The following is an 18224-nucleotide window of genomic DNA, read 5'->3' as shown; positions in this document are numbered from 1 at the left end:
GAAGCAAACTTTGTCAGCGCTTCCCTTTTTATGCATCCACTCAGATCATGCGTATCAAAATCAAAGAAGAGGGGGAGTAGATTTGACTGGACAGGGTCTGAAATTTCTCACTCGGTGCGCGTGGGTGCATTTCTAAAAGTACCGAGTGGCGACTCGTGTTTTAAATCTGCCCTGTCCACACAAGTGGCAGGAGGCTGGTGACCCTTTGGTGGTGCACGGATCTACAGCTATGCTGCATTGTTAAGGAATTTAGGTGGAAAAGCCTTCCTTTGAATCTAATTCCAACAACCTATATGTGTAGTTGACTTCATTTGAGCATGTAATAGTTTAATAAATGAAAAAAAAAAAAAAATGCATGAAGGTGTTTGTTTGTGGGACTTTCATGCCCTGACTGCACACAACAGCCACACTGTGTATGTTCATTAAGCAAAGCTTCAAAGACATTCCTGGAATTGATCACGGAGCTGCAAGTGATGTAATGTATGCTGTCCTGTTTATTTGCAGATTGTTAATGATAAGCAAGGACAGACTTGGTGGCACCACTCCTGAATGGAGGAGATTGTCTGGTGAGACTCGTCAGCCCTAACAGGACGTGATAGGGAAAGGAAACATCACCAGATTAGTATATTCAGCGACTGTAATGACTGCAAACTTCGTTACGCACATCCCCGACGCAAATCGTGGGAGGGGAGGATGTTCAATTGACAACATAATGACTTTCTAAATGCAAACCGTTTGCCTCAGAGATGTAGGTGGAGTGGCAATTGATCTGTTGAGACAATGCAGCTCCCAGAAAAATACAAACCATAAACTGCACTTTGCAGAATCGGGGCTGTTTTAGTCAATTGGTTTCAGAAACGATAAACTCTTTACCTGTCTGTGAAATGTCTCCGTCAGGCATTTGTAAGTCAATTCAACCCTTGCTCCCATCAATTCCTGCACTGGCCAGTTATGGCTATTGATGGAATACTATTTTAGTTAATTAGGGGATGTGCTTATTGATGGCAGGAGATTGACTGGAGACTGACAGGGAAAATGGTGCTGTGCTCACAGCTTCGAGACAGGTTTTTAACTTTAGGCCCTATCAAGAAGGACAGAAAATTAGGATGAAGGAGATACTATCTGCTTTTGATACTTGTCATTTATATAAAATAACTCGTAGGTATTCATATCAAACATATGCATATCTTTTTGAAAAAAGAATGACATCATTAAACAATAATTCATCTTATTTTGAATCTACGGTATATGAAAGACCAGCTCATATGAATAGAAACTTAAAAACACTACTGCATATTTGCACTCAGCTCCTCTGAGTCAGTACTTTGCACAATCACCTTTTGCTGCAAGTAGAGCTGAAAATCATTTGAGGTATGTCTTGGCACATCTCGAGACTGAAGTGTTGTCTCACTCATTTTGGTACATGCTCTCAGGCTCAGCGACACACTGCATGGACACGTTGTGTGAATATCACTTTTTAAGTCTGGCAGCAGGTTCTCGGCTATATTTTGACTAGGCTATTCCAACTCATAAATATGCTTTGACCCAAACTATTCTACTGCACCCTGGCTGTTTTAGACTCCCTGCACAGATGAACCTCTGCCTCAGACTCGACTCTTTTTGAAACCCCTGTAAGGCTTTATTGATCTCCATCTCGATCACAGCATAATGCTGCCACCACCACGTTCCACAGTGTTTTAAGATGGTCTTTGTAAATTTTCCGCTGTACGCAGCATGTACACCAAAAATATCAGTTTGTGCTTCACCAGATCAGAATGCAGTCCTTCATGCCTCTTGTGTAGTTTTTTTTCAACAACCATCAAAATAGTTTTCTTTCAACATTTTTCAACTGTGATTTTAAAAACAAATTCATGCGACTAATAACCTAACAAGGTAATTAGTTGGTCCTTCCATTGTGTAGTCATGTGATAATTTGTGGTGCTTGTCAAATAAAAGAATCTCAGTAAAATCCATTGATGTTTTTAATTGTAATGTGACAAAAGGGAATGAATACAGATAATTAAAACAAAAATGGTCCAAAGTTTAGTTTTGCTAAAGCAAATCTTTACATGACATTGTTCGGCAAAAAGCCTACCCAAAGCTTAGTGATGATGCATAATGATTTTCTAACCGGCGTGGAAAAAAACAAAAACAAAAAAAAAACAAACTTCTATTGTCATCGCTTACTTCTGCAAGGCATAGTACAGCTGCACTTTTTTAACCAACAGGTCCAGTGGCATGCATCACCTGTAGAGCATAATGCGAGGGATTTGCCTGCTCAACCCAGTAAACAGCAGTCAGGCTTTCTCCGCAGCTATACAAGCTGTGCGATCAAGATACTCATGGCAAAAGCCTCAGATGTGGACCATGTGTCAGAAGCTCTCTGCTTGCCTTACGTGCCCCTGCTCGCTAACATGGGAGATAAGAATCTCCACCCCCCCTGGCCCCCATCACTGCCTTCTACTTGGAGAGCCGATGAATCGGACTGGAACTAGTTTTGCATGCTAAAAAGCAAACAATAGCAAATAGAAACCAGACAAATCCTCGGGTTATTTGTCATCAAGTTAGCGCAGTATAAATATGTCGCTGCAATGTTCATGAGAGGCATCTGTTCGGGGACTATTTTGAGCTTGAATCAAAAGTGTTTTGGTTTGCCCTGTGCAGTGAGCAGAGAGGTGCCCTGATGTGGGTTTCTGCTGTCCCCCACCATTGGCATCAACTCTTTTGCGCCGCTCCAACTTTGCAAACCGCACAAAGTTCTAAGGTTTTGCCACTAAGTCCAACCTCAAGATGCAGATCTGTTTAAGGGTAGAGCAGCAGGAAAAGCAGTGCATTCCTTCAATGAGAGAGGAATCTTGGACTAAAGGGGTTAGGGTGGCTTCTCTCTGGAGGTTAAGTGGGATAAGTGTGTGGCTCATGTCAACCTCACTACCCCCCAATAGTTTCTGGAAAATTTGCAATGGGGTCAGATTGGATTACTGTGTTTTGGTATTTACATGGAGACACAGGGCTTTGAAATGGAAAACCATAGGCGGAAAAGCAAGTGCCATGCAGTCTGGACAGTTTGGTAAAAGAAATCAGCATTCATTTCGACTGACAGGATGGTTGAATATGCGTCTTTTATGTGTATCGTGCGGCACAACCAGGCATTTCGTGTCAGGGGACGATGATTGAGGTAAATGGATCAAGTGCAATAGAAACCCTTAAATTAAATCCATGGTAAGAACTGCGATAGACATTTAATAGGAAATGAGGAAGTTTCAGGCACCATGCTTATGCTCACAGACTGACCACATCATAGCTCTGTCTTTAGCTTCCAGCTCCTTAAGTGCACTTAAGGAATTTTGCAGCACAGTTACACTATGCACACTGCAGCACACCCCATCCCTGCATGACCTTGTAAAAACTAACTTAGGTGTCAGTTTTCCGCCAGGTAACCCCAGGTCTTACCTGGATCTATGCCTCAGGTGGTGTGTCATTTTTCCTGTTGGACCTCATTGCAGACCTGCTGGGATAAGTTTTCAGGGTTATTTAGGGAAATATTCCCCGGCAACCACTCCCTGCAGGTGCTGTGTGCAGGCCTGAGCCCATAATCCACCTTTTCAGTTTGGATTTGGCTTGACTCCACCAAAGTTGATCTCTTTTTTGTTTTACTCTATGTAGGTAGTCAGTCAGAAGAATAAACAGCATCTGTTTTTTTGTTTTTCTTTGGAGTCAAACTTTTGCTATTGTCTTTGTGAAAAGTAACATTTACAAAGGCAGCATTTGTTTTTAAAGCATCAGACCCCCGAAAGTTGGGTGGCTGTTTTTCATTATACTTTCTTTAAAATGAAACATATTTATTTGAAACTTTTGACAGTTTATTATTTACATTTTCTTAAAGAAAAGAATTCTCAAAGAATATGCCAAAATGCTTAGATATTTTTATGTAATTAAAAAAACCATACATTTAGTGAAGCCAATCAGCTCAACTAATCAGCACCAATAATATCTGTCAAAAACCATCCAGACTTGATTTCTTGCATGTAAATTACCTATCAGAATCTGTTTGGGTTGGCCTTTGCGTTGTTTACTTCAAATTGTGTAATAAATAACGGTAAATACATTTTGGAGAAAAAAAAAGTTTTTTTATGACTCACTGGTTTGAATTGGAATTTGTTTTCAGAGTAAAGTGTTTCAAGCAGGCTTGGTAAAGTCTGGGAGGAGGGGAAAACTCAGTTGGTTTTGTTTACAAACACACATGGAAAATGTTTGCTTATTTATTGATTATTTTTGCAGTTACAGCGTGCGCAAAATTACTTGCGCATTAATCCAAGCAGCAGAAATGATTAAACTAGAGAAACATTCTATTCTGACTTTTAGTTTGTAAAGAGTGTTTTCTGAATGAAATAAAACTAGAGAATTCATCATTTTTAACAAAACTCAATAGATGTGGATTTACACTTTTAAGAATTTGAAATGTGCTATTTTGAAGTTCATTTAAAAGTGAACTCATTTTTGACCAGCAGAACATATTTAAAGTTTTAATATATATATATTCTGCGTGCTTAGACAAACGCAGCAGCCTTGCTTGATAATAATTTGGTCCGGCTTTGCCTTTATTGACGGGGTTTTTCTTTCTGAATGCAGCCGCCTTGGCCGTCCCATATCCCCCAACTGATGTCTCTCTCTCTCTCTCTGTCTTTTTTTTGTCTACTACATTTTCCCTTTCTTCTTTCTCCTCCCTGGAACTTGACCTCCCCGTTTCTGGGTGAATTAACTGTTTTGTCAGGAGCGAGAACAACATTTTCAAGAGTTATGCTGCGAGCCAGAGCGGCGGCAAAGTTGAGTGCGGTCAATTGAACCTCCACCGCCGCCCCCCTCCCCTTCCCACATGCGTCTCAACTTAGTAAGTGCGAGCAGTGGACCCAATCAGTCACAACTTCAGAAAGAGCAGTGTGATGAATCCTTTTCCAAACATATTTTTATTTATTTATTTATTTTGGGAGAAATTTCTGTAAATAATAAAAAAATTTTTTTAAACGACTCTCATGTTGTCACGCATACATTTCTCATATTTATTTTTACCCGTTAACACCTGGAATCAAAGAAGATCCCTTGCAGCTAAAATTCAGTCTGATTTGCAAAACTGCGTAGCCCCACCTAACGTTTTGCTGGGTAATTTATCCAGGCACTAATGCTTGAGCACATAGAGGGCTGAGCTTTTTTGCTTTGTGGCGCTTACTTTTAGCCACTGTGTTGTGCATCGACAGGCTTGTGCAATAATCTGGTTTATATGCCATTTATTCTAAGTGTGTGTTAAGTCTGCCATAAAGTGTACCTTTTTAACCAACGGAAATAAACTCGATCCGCCGACGAGGATTAAAGTGAAACTTTTTTCCTTTTCTTTTTCAATTATGTGTTTTTAAATGTGACCCGAGTCAGACAATTTCAGAGTCACTTTCCTCCTTTTTTTTTTTTTCTCTTTCCTTTTACAAGCTGTTTGCCCTTGCTGCTTTTTTTTTCATGTTGAAATTGGAAGGGTTTACTTGTGACATTTGAAATATGAGACTGGCCGTATTTAAAGTCAAACAATACACCAGAAGCCACACGAGAATCAAAATGAGTAGGATGCGGTTTGAAGCCGCGCTTTTCCATTTATTGAACTCCCTACAGATGTTTTGCATAAAGACGTTTTTGGGGTAATGAGGGGGAGTATTTGAACGTAAGATGAACCTGGGCGGCTTTAACTTATAGGATAGCCTCGATTAAGCTCGGAGACTGGATTCATGCCACTGTTGCAAAGAGAGGAAATAAATATCTATCTGCAGGGTAGAAAATATGGCTTTGCCTCTCTTTAGTGGGTCTGAATGTTAGATTGATGATCCTTTGCGGTTATGTCCGCTTTCAAATATATTTTGCGGCATTGTACATTACAGGTAAAAAAAAAAAGTAAAAAATAAAACGGTTGCAGATGTATGCATGTTCCGAGTTGTAATTTAAATAGAGCTGTTACAATTCAACTAATACAATTGTTGTGACAAATTCCATTCATATAGATCCATAATTCTGAGTATGAATTATTAACAGCTGAAAAACAATTTTACAATGTAGTTGTTAAACTAAATTGGTTAATTTTTAATCACTTTGATCATGTGGTTTGTTTCAATGTAGAAAAGTAAAGAAAATATAACAGTTGGTTTATAATGAAAACGTACAATGTTACGGAAACGGCTTTAAACACGTTAATCTTTTCATCGACCATTCTTGAAAATGTCTTTAGCATTTGGTGCAAGACACAAAATAAGATCTTATCTTATCGAAGTTTTTGCTAGCTAAGTTTCATTTAGCATTAGCCTTGGCATTCTAAGCTTTCCTCTGACAACCACGAATAAGATCTTTCTCTTCCCGACAAAATCTGCCTCAGAAGTATGGCATTTAGGATCCGAGCAAACCTGACATTAGCATTAGCACAGCATGTCATAAAATGTAATAAACCTTTTACCTAACAGACCAAGTTAAGATCTGCTATTTATTGGAAGCAACTTCCTCAGAATAAATTAGCTAGCTAGCAAGTGTGACTTCAGCATTATCATCAAACGAGTTAAGGCTGGGTACAAATTTTGCAACAAAGTGGCATGTTAATCTTAATTGGCTAGATGGCTATGATTTGGTGGCAGTTTAACACTTTTGATTGCTACTGTCTTCTTTAGCAATAGAGCTGTCGCTAACTAAAAATTATTAACCTAAACAGAAATGTTCCTATGATAGTTCTTACATTTGACAAAGTTGATGCTACTACATACTGCCTGTACAGATAGCTTATGAAAAAATTAACAGCTGACCAAACCAACATTTTCTGTTAAAATGTTATAAAGAAGTTTTAGATAGGCTTTGTTACCAACATATAATAGGTAACATTACTTAAATGTATCCAGTGCTGTACACTGTGTTTTAAATAAAATGCTTTGTGAAAATTCAAATTGCTTTCATAGTCTAATATCTTATAAGCTCTATTTTATAGCACACCTAGAAGAAGACACCTCCACCGTTTGACTTTTTTTTCTTTCAGTAAAGTCATCCTTTTCTATTGTGTGCACGCTTTTCATTTTTGCACATCCTTGCTGAAACACAAACACCAAATTCATCCCAGTGGGCGCCCATGAGGACACCAGCCAACCAGGCAACCAACCAATTAAAATCCGATTAGGAAACATCTTAGTTTTCCAAGAGAGGGCAGTGAAAAAGCCTGTAACCTTTCCTCACTGAGGTCATTCGCCTAATAAGATCCATTGCCTATAGTGAAGCCGCAGACCTTCACAAATGTTCCTGGCGACCGAGTGTGGCCCCAGAGACCTCTGGCATACATGGGGGTTTAATTGGTCACTGTATTTACGAATAAGGTGGGATTCCAGTTAATTAGTGGCGAAGTGAATACAGCCGAACATTATATGATTCGCTCCCGCTATCCTGGTTTGTTAGTGCGGATTTGGGGTGGATCAGCTTTTGTGTTTGACAAATGAGAAGTGAGTAGCGTGGTGCCGATGCACAGTGTCGTTTTGTGGACTGGCGACAGTCTCCTTTCATGGGAAAAACTTAAAGGAGGCCCGCGTTATCACAGGACCTCATTATCTCATGTCTGCAACCATCTTTTGGGAACAAGCTCTAATCAAGAATGGCACAGACCTACTTTGGAAAACTTTGGGATATAATAGCCCCCCCCTTTTGCTTCCTCTATCTCCCTCACTCTCTCTCCCTAAAAAAACACACACACACACACACACACACACACACACACACACACACACACACACACACACCTATGCTCACACTTTGCGTGAGTTAGGGTGCAAGACAATGTGGCAATGTGACCCTGACAGACAGAGATCACCTTTGGGTATCAGTGCATGTAAAATAAGAGGGTAGAAAAGTAGCCTGCATATACTCAAAAAGCTAGTGAATGTATCCAAAATGCAACATGTTTTAGTGACATTAATTGAAATATTTAAATATCTGGAGTCATTCATTAGGTAAATCATAGTGAACTGAATTGCCAACAGGTGCACTCACAAAAAAAATGTTTACAACTAATTCCTATAAATTTCTTTAGATATATATATATATAGTCATTATACCTGGTCTGTATCTGGTTATGTCATACAGTCATTGAAATACACCAAAAACTTCAGTGAGTGGCAAATATTCAAAAGTTCAAAAACAATAAAACAAGCAAAAATAAATAATGTTTTAACTCTTTAATAAATGTCCTGTTAGATTTTTATTTCAAAAAATATTTTTTATTTCTAATTACGTGTTTTGTATGGTGAGCAAATGAGATCAAAATTAAAATGGACCATAAGACCTCATGGGTGCCTCAAATAATGAAAGTGTGCATTCAGGCCAGCTCTGTTTGGTCTGCTTTAATCTAACTGGTTCATTTGCATAGATAGAAAGTCCAGTTCATCTGTGGAGGTGTGGATGCGTAATTGAACTCTGACACAGACCAAAAAATCGAACTCTGCTCCACCTACAAGCCTTGGTATCGGTTTGGTTGAAGTGAACTCTGGTGTGTTTCGAGGAAGTGGACTGTAGCGCAGGGGATTCTGATTGGATACAACCAAAACAAACACACAAGTCCAGCATTGGCAGGAGAAATGGCTCCTGGTCTTTTACCAAAGACAAATGAGAAATCCTACTCTATTTCTGTATATATTTTGTAAAGAAGGAAGTTGCGCTTAGTGTCTTTTTTACAAGTTTTCATGTTGTTTTCTTTGGTGCTTCTTGATGTAATGCTGTCACAGGAGAAGGGGTAAACGGGCAAAAGGCTTTGGTTTGTCTGACAGCGGAGTTTGAAAGCAAAGAGCACCAACTAAAAATGTAACAAATATTGCAATTTTGATCCACAATCAAATTGAGTCAGGTGTGAAAACACCTCCCTCCCGCCCTCAAATAAAGCGAAAGAAACAAGTGCCGTTCATGTTATAGGTAATCTTTATTGATATCGGCATGGCGATTTGTGATGTACACAGTGTAAACCCTGTAAATAAAAAAAATGCTTGCCATAAAAGGTAACCAGAAATTAAAGCCAAAGGTGGTGACACAGTCACAACTTAATCTTCTTTTCCACTCATTTTTTTTTTTTTTTACATGAAGGTGCATTTGAACATTTGGTTGTGTGAGGAGGGACAAAGGTCATGGCGCCATTCATAGAAGAAGCACTACTACTGGCTCCTGTGGTGAATAAACGCTGTAAGTGAACTTGGTCAACCTCTGTCTACAGATTTGAATGGAACTGTTCTTTGTTTTTGAAAGAGAAAAAGAAAAAAAAAACAACTCGGAGAATAAGGGCTAAAGTCCTGAAAATATAACAATTGCAATTATGTACAAACTAAAGAGCATTGCTGCATACAATGCCTCCAAGCATCGCAGGCAGCATGGATACATTGGCCAACCTCTCCGCACACCTCAGTGCATGACAATGCTGACATTTCCTCCCTGGGGCTGTTCTCTCTCTATTTGCACAAGCCCGCAAAAAACGAGAGAGGAGGTGGTTCATTTACTTGGTCATAAACCATTTATTTACCTCCAGGTGAGTGTCGCGCAGAGTGCAGAGTAAAGATCGCAGGAGAGATTTACACCTGCCTCTGTGCTCAAATAGAGAAGCCAATAGCCTACAGAGATGGCCGCTGGAGCCAGCTTGTCTGGGGCTCTGCTAGACATCCCCCCACCTCCCTCTCACCCCCATCCCCTTTCTTTTTTCTCCCACTGTGGATTAAACAACATCATAAAAAATGACCATCAGCGCGCATACTGCAAACAGATGACCCTCCTCGGCGCCCCGGCGCGCAAACTGCACGCTTTTAAGGGCGGAGACGCGTCCAGCGGGGCAACCCGTGTTGCTGCCCGGCAGCAGCGCAGGGGCATCATTCTGCACTCCGTTTCCCCGCACTTCTCCGGACCCTTTCCGGTCATGTAAATACTGATGAGCGTTTGATGTTGTTCGGCTGCGGACTGGAGAGACTCCTGGGAGGCTGCTGATGGACATTTGTAACCAGATAAGGAGCCATTCCGTCATGACAAGAGAGCTTTGGAACATATGACATCTTGTTTCAAGCGGTTATTTGTAGATGTATATTATAGGACGCGCTTGTTGTTGTAAGGGATATTAGATGCAAAACAGAGCTTGGGATGACATGACAATCTAATGCCTTGTAACATACACGCCCAGTTTTATTTTTTTTAATTTTTGACTCCGGTTTTACCTGTTGCTGCGTTCCTCATCTTAACTGATGAGAGATGTCACCATACAGGTAACCACAACTTTTACTTCAGCATACGTAGCTTAAGCTGCGCTTAAAGATTTTGAAGTAAAAGTTCGCCATAAACTTAAATATATGTTAAGTTTGAAAAAAAAAAGTATCATAGGTCTCTTGCAATAATTATTGATATTTGCAATTAGAATGTTGTAAATTTTCACATAAAAGCATTATTATAATATGTAACCCTATAATTTTACATAATAATAATTGTCATTATAAATTCCTTTATGGCTTATCCACCTCAACCTGACATACATACTTCCTAAAGCAGTTATTGTTTAAGCTTCTCCACATTTTGGCTCCACAAACTTCAACGTCATTGGGAATTTTTTTTGTGATGCACAAATGCAAATCACTGCATAACTGTGAAGTGAAAGGGAATCAGAGAGGAATTTATTCCTCAACTCTGATTTTATTAGAATAACGAATCAATACGTTTTGATCTAAACCAATCTATTGTAGATCTGGCCGCATATCCAGTGGATCCAACCGGAAGGTGAAATCTCATTCAACCTCTCTTTAGCTCTGAATCTATCTTCACATTAACTCTGACCGGAGTCCAGTTCCTGGCTGAATGAAAACATCCCCACAGCATGATGCCTACACCACCGTGCTTTACAGCTTTCCATGTTCAGATAATGGCTTGAACAAACCTTCATTAGAAGGTCAAAGCTCTGGAAATTGCTTCATAACCTAATCCTTGTTTAAAATGATCCTACCTGTCTGTATTCATTTGTCTTTATGACTCTTATGTTTTCTCAAAGAAATCTAAAATTAAATTAAATTACACACAGGTGAACATTATCTGATTATTAAGTAACTCCAGAAGAATTGATGGCACTGATCTTATTTAGGGGCATCTCATTAAAGGCAGCTGAATACAAGCACATGCCAAATTTTTCAGATTTTTAAATGTTTGGCATTCACATTGATCTGTACGTAAAACCCCACTAAAACACGCTTTGAAACTGCAATGTGACTGAATTTATAAAATCTCAAGAGTTGAAAACTTAGTTGAATACTAAGAGACTTTTACTTATATCTCTGAAGCCAAATGTGGTTTCATAAGATTCTCTGCAGCAACCAGTGAAGCTGAAGTAAATTAAATGCCGTACATGAGAATGTACTTAGTTGCATTCCACTAATGCATAGCTCCTATAGGTTTATCCAAAGGTGCGTCAGTAGGGCTCTTTGTAACCCTTTCAACTTTGTGAAAAACATTCATCACCTGAGAGCAGAAGACGTGTCATCATTAGTGTCATTAATTCATCACTCGGCTTTAATCAGATCTACATTTTTCATGTCCTGTTCCCAGGCTTTTTACTTTGTGCTTTCAGTTACCTTAAAATTAACGACTGCCATGTATGACCTGCAAATCAAAAACCCGGATAACATCAGTTAATCTATGCAGAAAGTCAACGTAAGAGTGAGAAGAGGCACAATCACAACATCTTCAACTTGTATTCGACAGAGAAAAATGAGATTTGAACACCAAGAAGTAGCAACAGAGGGCATAATTTGAAAATACATTGTTTTTGACACCATGGCACAAATTAATGAAGTAGCTTCACACCAGCAGGTGGGTCAAAGAGTGACGGAATGTTTTTTTTTTGTTTTTTTACAGAAGTCGTATTTACAAACCAGTATCAGTCTGACTCACATAAGAAACATCCTTTTCAATAATTTCTATCATCTATTCAGCCTGTACTGGTGGTGTTTGTGCTCAAAATTAAAAGTTTCAAAGTTGGACATAATTCAAACTAGTTCATTTCAGTTGATTTATGTTGCACTGATTCACAACAGTGAGCGTCTGAAGGCAAATTAGCAAAACAAACACACTGGGAACAGCATATATTCAGTAGTACAACATCAAATTAAAGAAATCATACAGATTCAAAGTTAAAATGCATACATTCTCAATTGATCCCACAACAGGAATGACCCTGAAGTCTTCCCAGAAAAGCCAACGCTCTCTGAGCAGCCCCAAGTTCAGGATCCAACATTGCCTCTGCAGAAACAGAATACAGTTAGAGCTGCAGATATAAAGTAGTTGTTAGTTCTGCTGACAACGTTGCTCCTCAGTAACCCAGTAGCACACAAAATGCGGCAATATATATTTTGCAAACTTGTGCTTTATTTTTTTGAAAGCATATAATGGAGAGAACCACATTTTATGGAATAGTATTAAAATAGTAAGCATTGTGACAATCACCAAATCCAACTATGCTTTCCAAAATGGAAATTCTCTACTGGGGTGTAACTTTGTTTCCAGCTCCAGTTCCCAGGATTGAACTAAATCCTCTGAGCTCTGAAAGTTATAGCAAAATTCTATAAAAATAACAACAACAACAACAACAACAATAACAACAAAAAATAATCTTTCAGGATTACCAGATTTAAAAATGATCACAGATGTTTTTCATGTGAAGTGACCCAGGCCAATCAAGCAACACAGACTCAGATCCATGGTCAAGTGCACTATATAATTAAATAATTATATATATATATATATATTTTTGTAAACCATAATGTTCATATATTTAGACGGTTTAAAGAACAGATGCGCTATGGAGCTTTAGTTAAGTTTTGGTGAGAGGAGTAGAAAGTCTCCTAATTTAAGTGCTAAATGTTTATCGCCACATACAATATTTAGCTAATTCTGCAGACATCAACGTTAAACTGGAAGTTGGCCTAAACTTTTCAACCCAAAGCACACAAATCTTTAATTCCTAATTTTTTCCCTCTTTTTCCTTCACACATAATTTGCAATTGTGCAAGTTTTGCACAGTGGCTTTGCTTTACGGGTCACTTTGCTGACCACTGCAGTGGGAATGATACCTTGGCAAGTGAATTTCATGTCCTTCTGGAGGAAATGGTCTTTCTCAATGTGACACAGGCAGCTCAGACGTTCTCCTCTGGTTTGCTGCAATTTAAATGCTATCGGCAATCTCATGCTCAACTGTTTTAGAATTAACTTCAGTTTTAGACATTTGTTTTGGATACATTTAATTTGTTCCCCAGACTTTCATTTTTGTGTTTTTTTTTTCTTACATTTTGCCAGTAAAAAAATCTTACTCTGTGATAAAAAGCAAGTTATAATTGTACTTCGTTTTCATGGGACAAGACATAAAATGACTACTTGGAGTTTGGTGGCTATGAGGTGTTTCAAAAAGACGACATATAAAATGGCAGACGGGAGTTTGGTGGCTAAGAGACGTTTCAAATCAGCTGTAGGTCACAAGTCAAGGAGTAATATATTCAAATTACATCTGAAGTTTACAAAACCCCAAATGACATGTTGACAGGAATTACATCTTGGAGAACAGTTGATTTCAAATGAGGTTAGCCAGCAGAAGAGCTGCTCTCAAATTATACCCTTCATCGGTTGTTATGTATTTTCCAAAATCTGTGGAAAACGTTCAGTTCAAAGGCCACAAATGAGTATAACTTAGGGTCTTCTAAACTTAGGAGGGAGAGATAACACATTTTTTTCGGTCCTTTAAAGTAATGCATGGAGTTTTTTGCAGCAGCTATCCAAAGTAAACAGTGTCTGTTGTTGTTAGATGACAAATAAGGGTTAATAGTTTAATGTCATAAATCTTGGCATCCAGAATAAATTTGACTTCTTCCTCATTTAACTAACGTCTCATTCAATCGTTGACCCATTCAGCCGTTCTCCTACTGAGATGCCGTGGAATTGGCAGCGTATGAAAAAAACCTGGAAATTATAAAAGGAAGTCTTCCATTCAATGAAGCCCATGAGGGAATACAGAGAGAGAGAGAGTGGGAGAAACGGCAAAGGCAGACGGAAAGCGGTGATTTCCAAAATGGCTTGGTCATTGAATGACAATAGCCAGGCCTCTCCAGTGGTCTCTATTTCTTTATCACTGACGACCATAAACATTTAAAAAACCCTAACGCAATAATGGAGGCAAAGAAAATTACCAAATGTGATTTATTTGAGTTTGAACAAATCATTTGTGATTTAAATTTGGAAGAGGAGATATGGATGATAACTGAATTTCCTGTCCAAATGGGTGAGACTCATGTCTCCATTTTGTTCATATTTGACATTATCTTGGACAAAAATTGTTCTTGCGGCTCCAATAATGTTGTCTAAGCAGACAGTCTTTTCGTCTTATTTCTACTGGTCCCGTAAGCAGAGCATATCCTTCAAACATTCATGGATAGTTTTTTTCAGGCTGAAAGGTTATTGTAATTATTAAGCCCACAAAAATGTAACTTTTAGCCCAGGGGGTGAGGAGGAAATGTCCACCCTTATAAATTAGCTGCCCTAATTTCCAACCCTGTAAATTCTATTTTTCTACTAAAAATGTTCATGCATGAATTTAAAAGTAGAAAGGACAAGCTTTCAGAATTGTATTATTTACCAGTCTTTGCATTTGTAATATTACGATTTTGTGCTTTTGTCACTTTTATAGGTAAAAAAAAAAAAAAAAAAAAGAAAGACTCAACCTCTCAGTGCATGACAATATCGACGTATCCTACCTGACTACATTTTTCATGGGCTACAGATCCATGTGCTATCTTATCAAATCAGCATATTTTTGGAATATATATTAAGCACAATTTTGCAGTCGACTAGTTTACTTAAAAAATCCTTAATTTGTTGTTAGTGATTTTCTTTTATAATGATAATGATGTTTTTTTGTAAGTCAGACGACATTCCACCAGCAAAACATAATCAAAGTAAATCTTTCATATTTTCAAAGTGTAAATACAATACCCTATTGTCAAATATACATACTCAAATAATGTACATGCAAAATACACCACTTGTTTGGTGACTGTCTGAAAAGGAGTATGACAAAGTCTGACTTAAATATGACTGAAAATAGCAACATCTGGGCAGCCCTTACATACGTTTCTAAGGACATTTTTACCAAATTTATAGATCCAAAGACATCTATTATTTTTTTTTCAACCACATATTAGCATCAGATGGAAAGTAATATTTGCATGGCTGTCTTTTTTTGACTGAATTTTGCTTAGTTATTGCATTACATATGATGCATTTTATTGTACGAATTGGTACATTTTCACACTAATGCTATTATCACTTTTATTACATACAATAATTGTCATTTTTTTTGACATTTTAAGATTAATTTATTTCTGTCTTCTTTTTCCTGTTATTGTTGTTGTTTGCTTAATTCCTCCATGATTTCTTCTATTTTCCTCTGCCTCTTGTTTAATTACATGACCTGTACAATATGTTACCTAATGTAGTCACAGCTTGTCATGAGTTTATTTCATTAAAGTTAAATGTACAACAGGGAGAATATCCGAATATCCCATAATTCCCCTCCTCTGAACTAATCTGTCTCTGACACTGCAAGGCCATCAGTTTCACTTCATTGTTTGCCTCGCCTGCTATTGCAAAAAAATAAAAAATAAAAATAATAATGACAAAAGAAAACATGCATTTAATGTTCACTCATCAGATATGCTGCTTCCTTAGGAAGATTTTTTTGTTGTTTATATTTGTGAATCTCAAATACAGACACATTGCAGTCTTTGTGCTATTTTAACAAATTATCCCACAAACGGGTAATGCATAATATATATTGCCAGAGATCTTTCTGTATCCAGAATCAGTATTTCACCATTTTTTATTTTATTTTAGAAAAATATACATTTTCTTCTTGCATTTCTTTTGTTACTCAGTATACCGTGGATCAAAATCAAACTACCCGTCCTACACATACAAAGGAGTCAGTGAGCAGTCTACAGACTCTCTCAGCCGCCAAGGACTGGAAGATTTTTTTCAATAAATAATTCACCACTGATAGCCAGACCTAATGCCTACATGAACAAATCTCTCAGTTACAGCCATCTTGGGAGTAAGCCAGTCCGAGAGCGTACTTAATAAACACATACAGCGGCCCCGGGATGGCTCCGGTTTCAACGACGTCTTTCTAGAGGAAGAGTATTCAAAGACAGTTGGTGAAACGGCACCGTTTCTGTGGGTGAAGGTTTAGGGGTCAGGTGTGGGGCTTTGCAGTGAGAGAGAGAGAGAGACCGAGAGAGAGAGATCTTTTTGCGTCGTTAGCGCTGATGTCCAGGATTGATTTACTGTCTGCTTTAACAGGGTCTCTCATGTTTAAGTGTTGTTTTTAGATATGTTTGTGTCAGAAACTTTTATGATCTGGCACGATGTCCTGGAAACTGATATAGAAACTTGATCATTCCATAACCCGAACAAACAATTTAGTTCACGTATGAACAGAGGTATTTCCCCTCATATCTGCACCATGCACTGCACCAGAATGTCATCTCCTGCGTCCACATTTAGGAACGGCATTGAGTCGTTATTGCCGCCTTACATTGAACACGTGCTTGCTGAAACTTGAAACAGAAAGCAGTCACAACTACTATCTAACCTGACTGTGCATGCACATTTCACACATCTTTTTTTTTTTTTATGATGTAAATGATATTGTGAAGTCGCATAAAACGCACAGTCGTGTGAGTTTTGGCTGTAAACGTGTGATGTATTGAATAATTCCACTTAATTTTTTAAATGCCTTGAACGTTTCTCACTCGATAAAGAAAACAAAACCCGTTGTGCAGTGTCTGTAACTGGATGGGGTTGTTATTTATCATATCTGCGTGTTTTCTTGCTACAAGACTCCTCTACATAAAATATTCAAAGTCCTGTGGAAATGGATCTGCTGATCTGAAATCTGTTTCTCTGCCTCTCTCCAACAAGATCCCAGTGGAGCAGATGTCAAAGAAGGATCCCAGTATCACATATCGGTTAGATGACCAAGGCAGGGCCCACATGACATGACAGCTAAAGCTCGGATCGCGAGGATATTGCAGGGGGATTCAGTGGACAACACCTGTGCACTGATTTTCTTTACCGTCTACAACTTGACCACCCAGTTGGCGTTCGTGCAAATTGAGCAAGGTAAAGTTCCTTCAATAAAAGCAAAATTGGGGTTTTAAATGTACGTTGGATGCACACTCACCTGTGTTTAATGTTCATATATTTTTATTGTGCACTCCAAGGTAAGTCATTTTTACAGCTAAACAGAATTTTGTTTGATTAATTCTCAATCAAACAAGTCGTAGGCCTGTATGAGAACCAGTCTGTGCTTTGGGACAGGAAACAATACAGAGATGTCACACAAACCCACATTTGCACCTAGAACAATGTAACAAGTGGAAAACACGCTATTTTATTCACCTACCCAGACTGTGGCTGTTACGTGCGCCCCTAAATATCTGCGTCACTCCACCTCATTCTCCTCCGAGCAGCATGGCGCTGCACCCGGACTAAATGAAAAACAATTTGAGGAAGCAGGGAACAATCCTCGGCAGGCTCCAGCGGGCTGCCATAAAACGAGGGGCTGCCTCTCCAGCTTTTCCCCTCATGCCTTCAGCTTTAACTCTATGGGCTGATGAAAGATCAATGGGCCGGCGGGGCAGCCGCTGTCGTGGCTGCTGTCTGCCACTGCACCAGGAAGCGAGCCAATTACAAAACACAAGAAGGGTGGGGGTGTGGGGGGTGGGGGGAAGTAATGAAAAAACTCTGAAGTCTTTGTGAATGCAAACTGAATGATTAGGGAGATTGTCTTGCATGTGTGTGGGTGTACGTGTGTGTTTTCTTGCTCTCCACGTTTTTTTTTTTTGTTTTTAACTGCCGCCTTCCATACCTCACCCTCTTTAACACCCCCTTAACCCCGGCCTGCTCCCCTGGCCTCCAGCAGCCTGGATCCAGATCTGCACCAGCTAACCAGCTTGGGAGCAAAGAGAGTGGGGTTGGGTGGGTGGTGGGTGGGTGGGTGGGTGGGTGCTGGTGCAAATACGCAGCAGCAGACAAACAAATCATGCTAAATCTCTGCTGCCATGCCTGGCAGCTCACTCAAAGCTGAGCTGGTGCCCTGCGAGGGAGGAGGC

The 18224-nt window shown here is 39.0% G+C and overlaps 1 long non-coding RNA gene across 3 annotated transcripts in view; it reads left to right on the top strand.

The window, feature by feature from the left end:
• LOC103473797 (uncharacterized) overlaps positions 1 to 18224 on the top strand; it is a 102074-nt gene that overhangs the window by 62926 nt on the left and 20924 nt on the right. For 2 of the 3 annotated variants that reach the window (XR_535068.2, XR_535067.2), the window contains one exon: positions 17032 to 17232. This is a non-coding gene — a long non-coding RNA (uncharacterized LOC103473797). Of the gene's footprint in view, positions 1 to 9132; positions 9229 to 17031; positions 17233 to 18224 lie in introns of all 3 variants that reach the window. The other variant, XR_535066.2, reaches the window with a different exon arrangement.

Source organism: Poecilia reticulata, chromosome 12 (genome assembly GCF_904066995.2).
Source record: "Poecilia reticulata chromosome 12, P_reticulata-male-v2, whole genome shotgun sequence".
NCBI classification, from domain to species: Eukaryota; Metazoa; Chordata; class Actinopteri; order Cyprinodontiformes; family Poeciliidae; genus Poecilia; species Poecilia reticulata.
The sequence above is the reverse complement of the archived record's forward strand: the minus strand, read 5'-3'. Positions and strand labels throughout refer to the sequence as shown.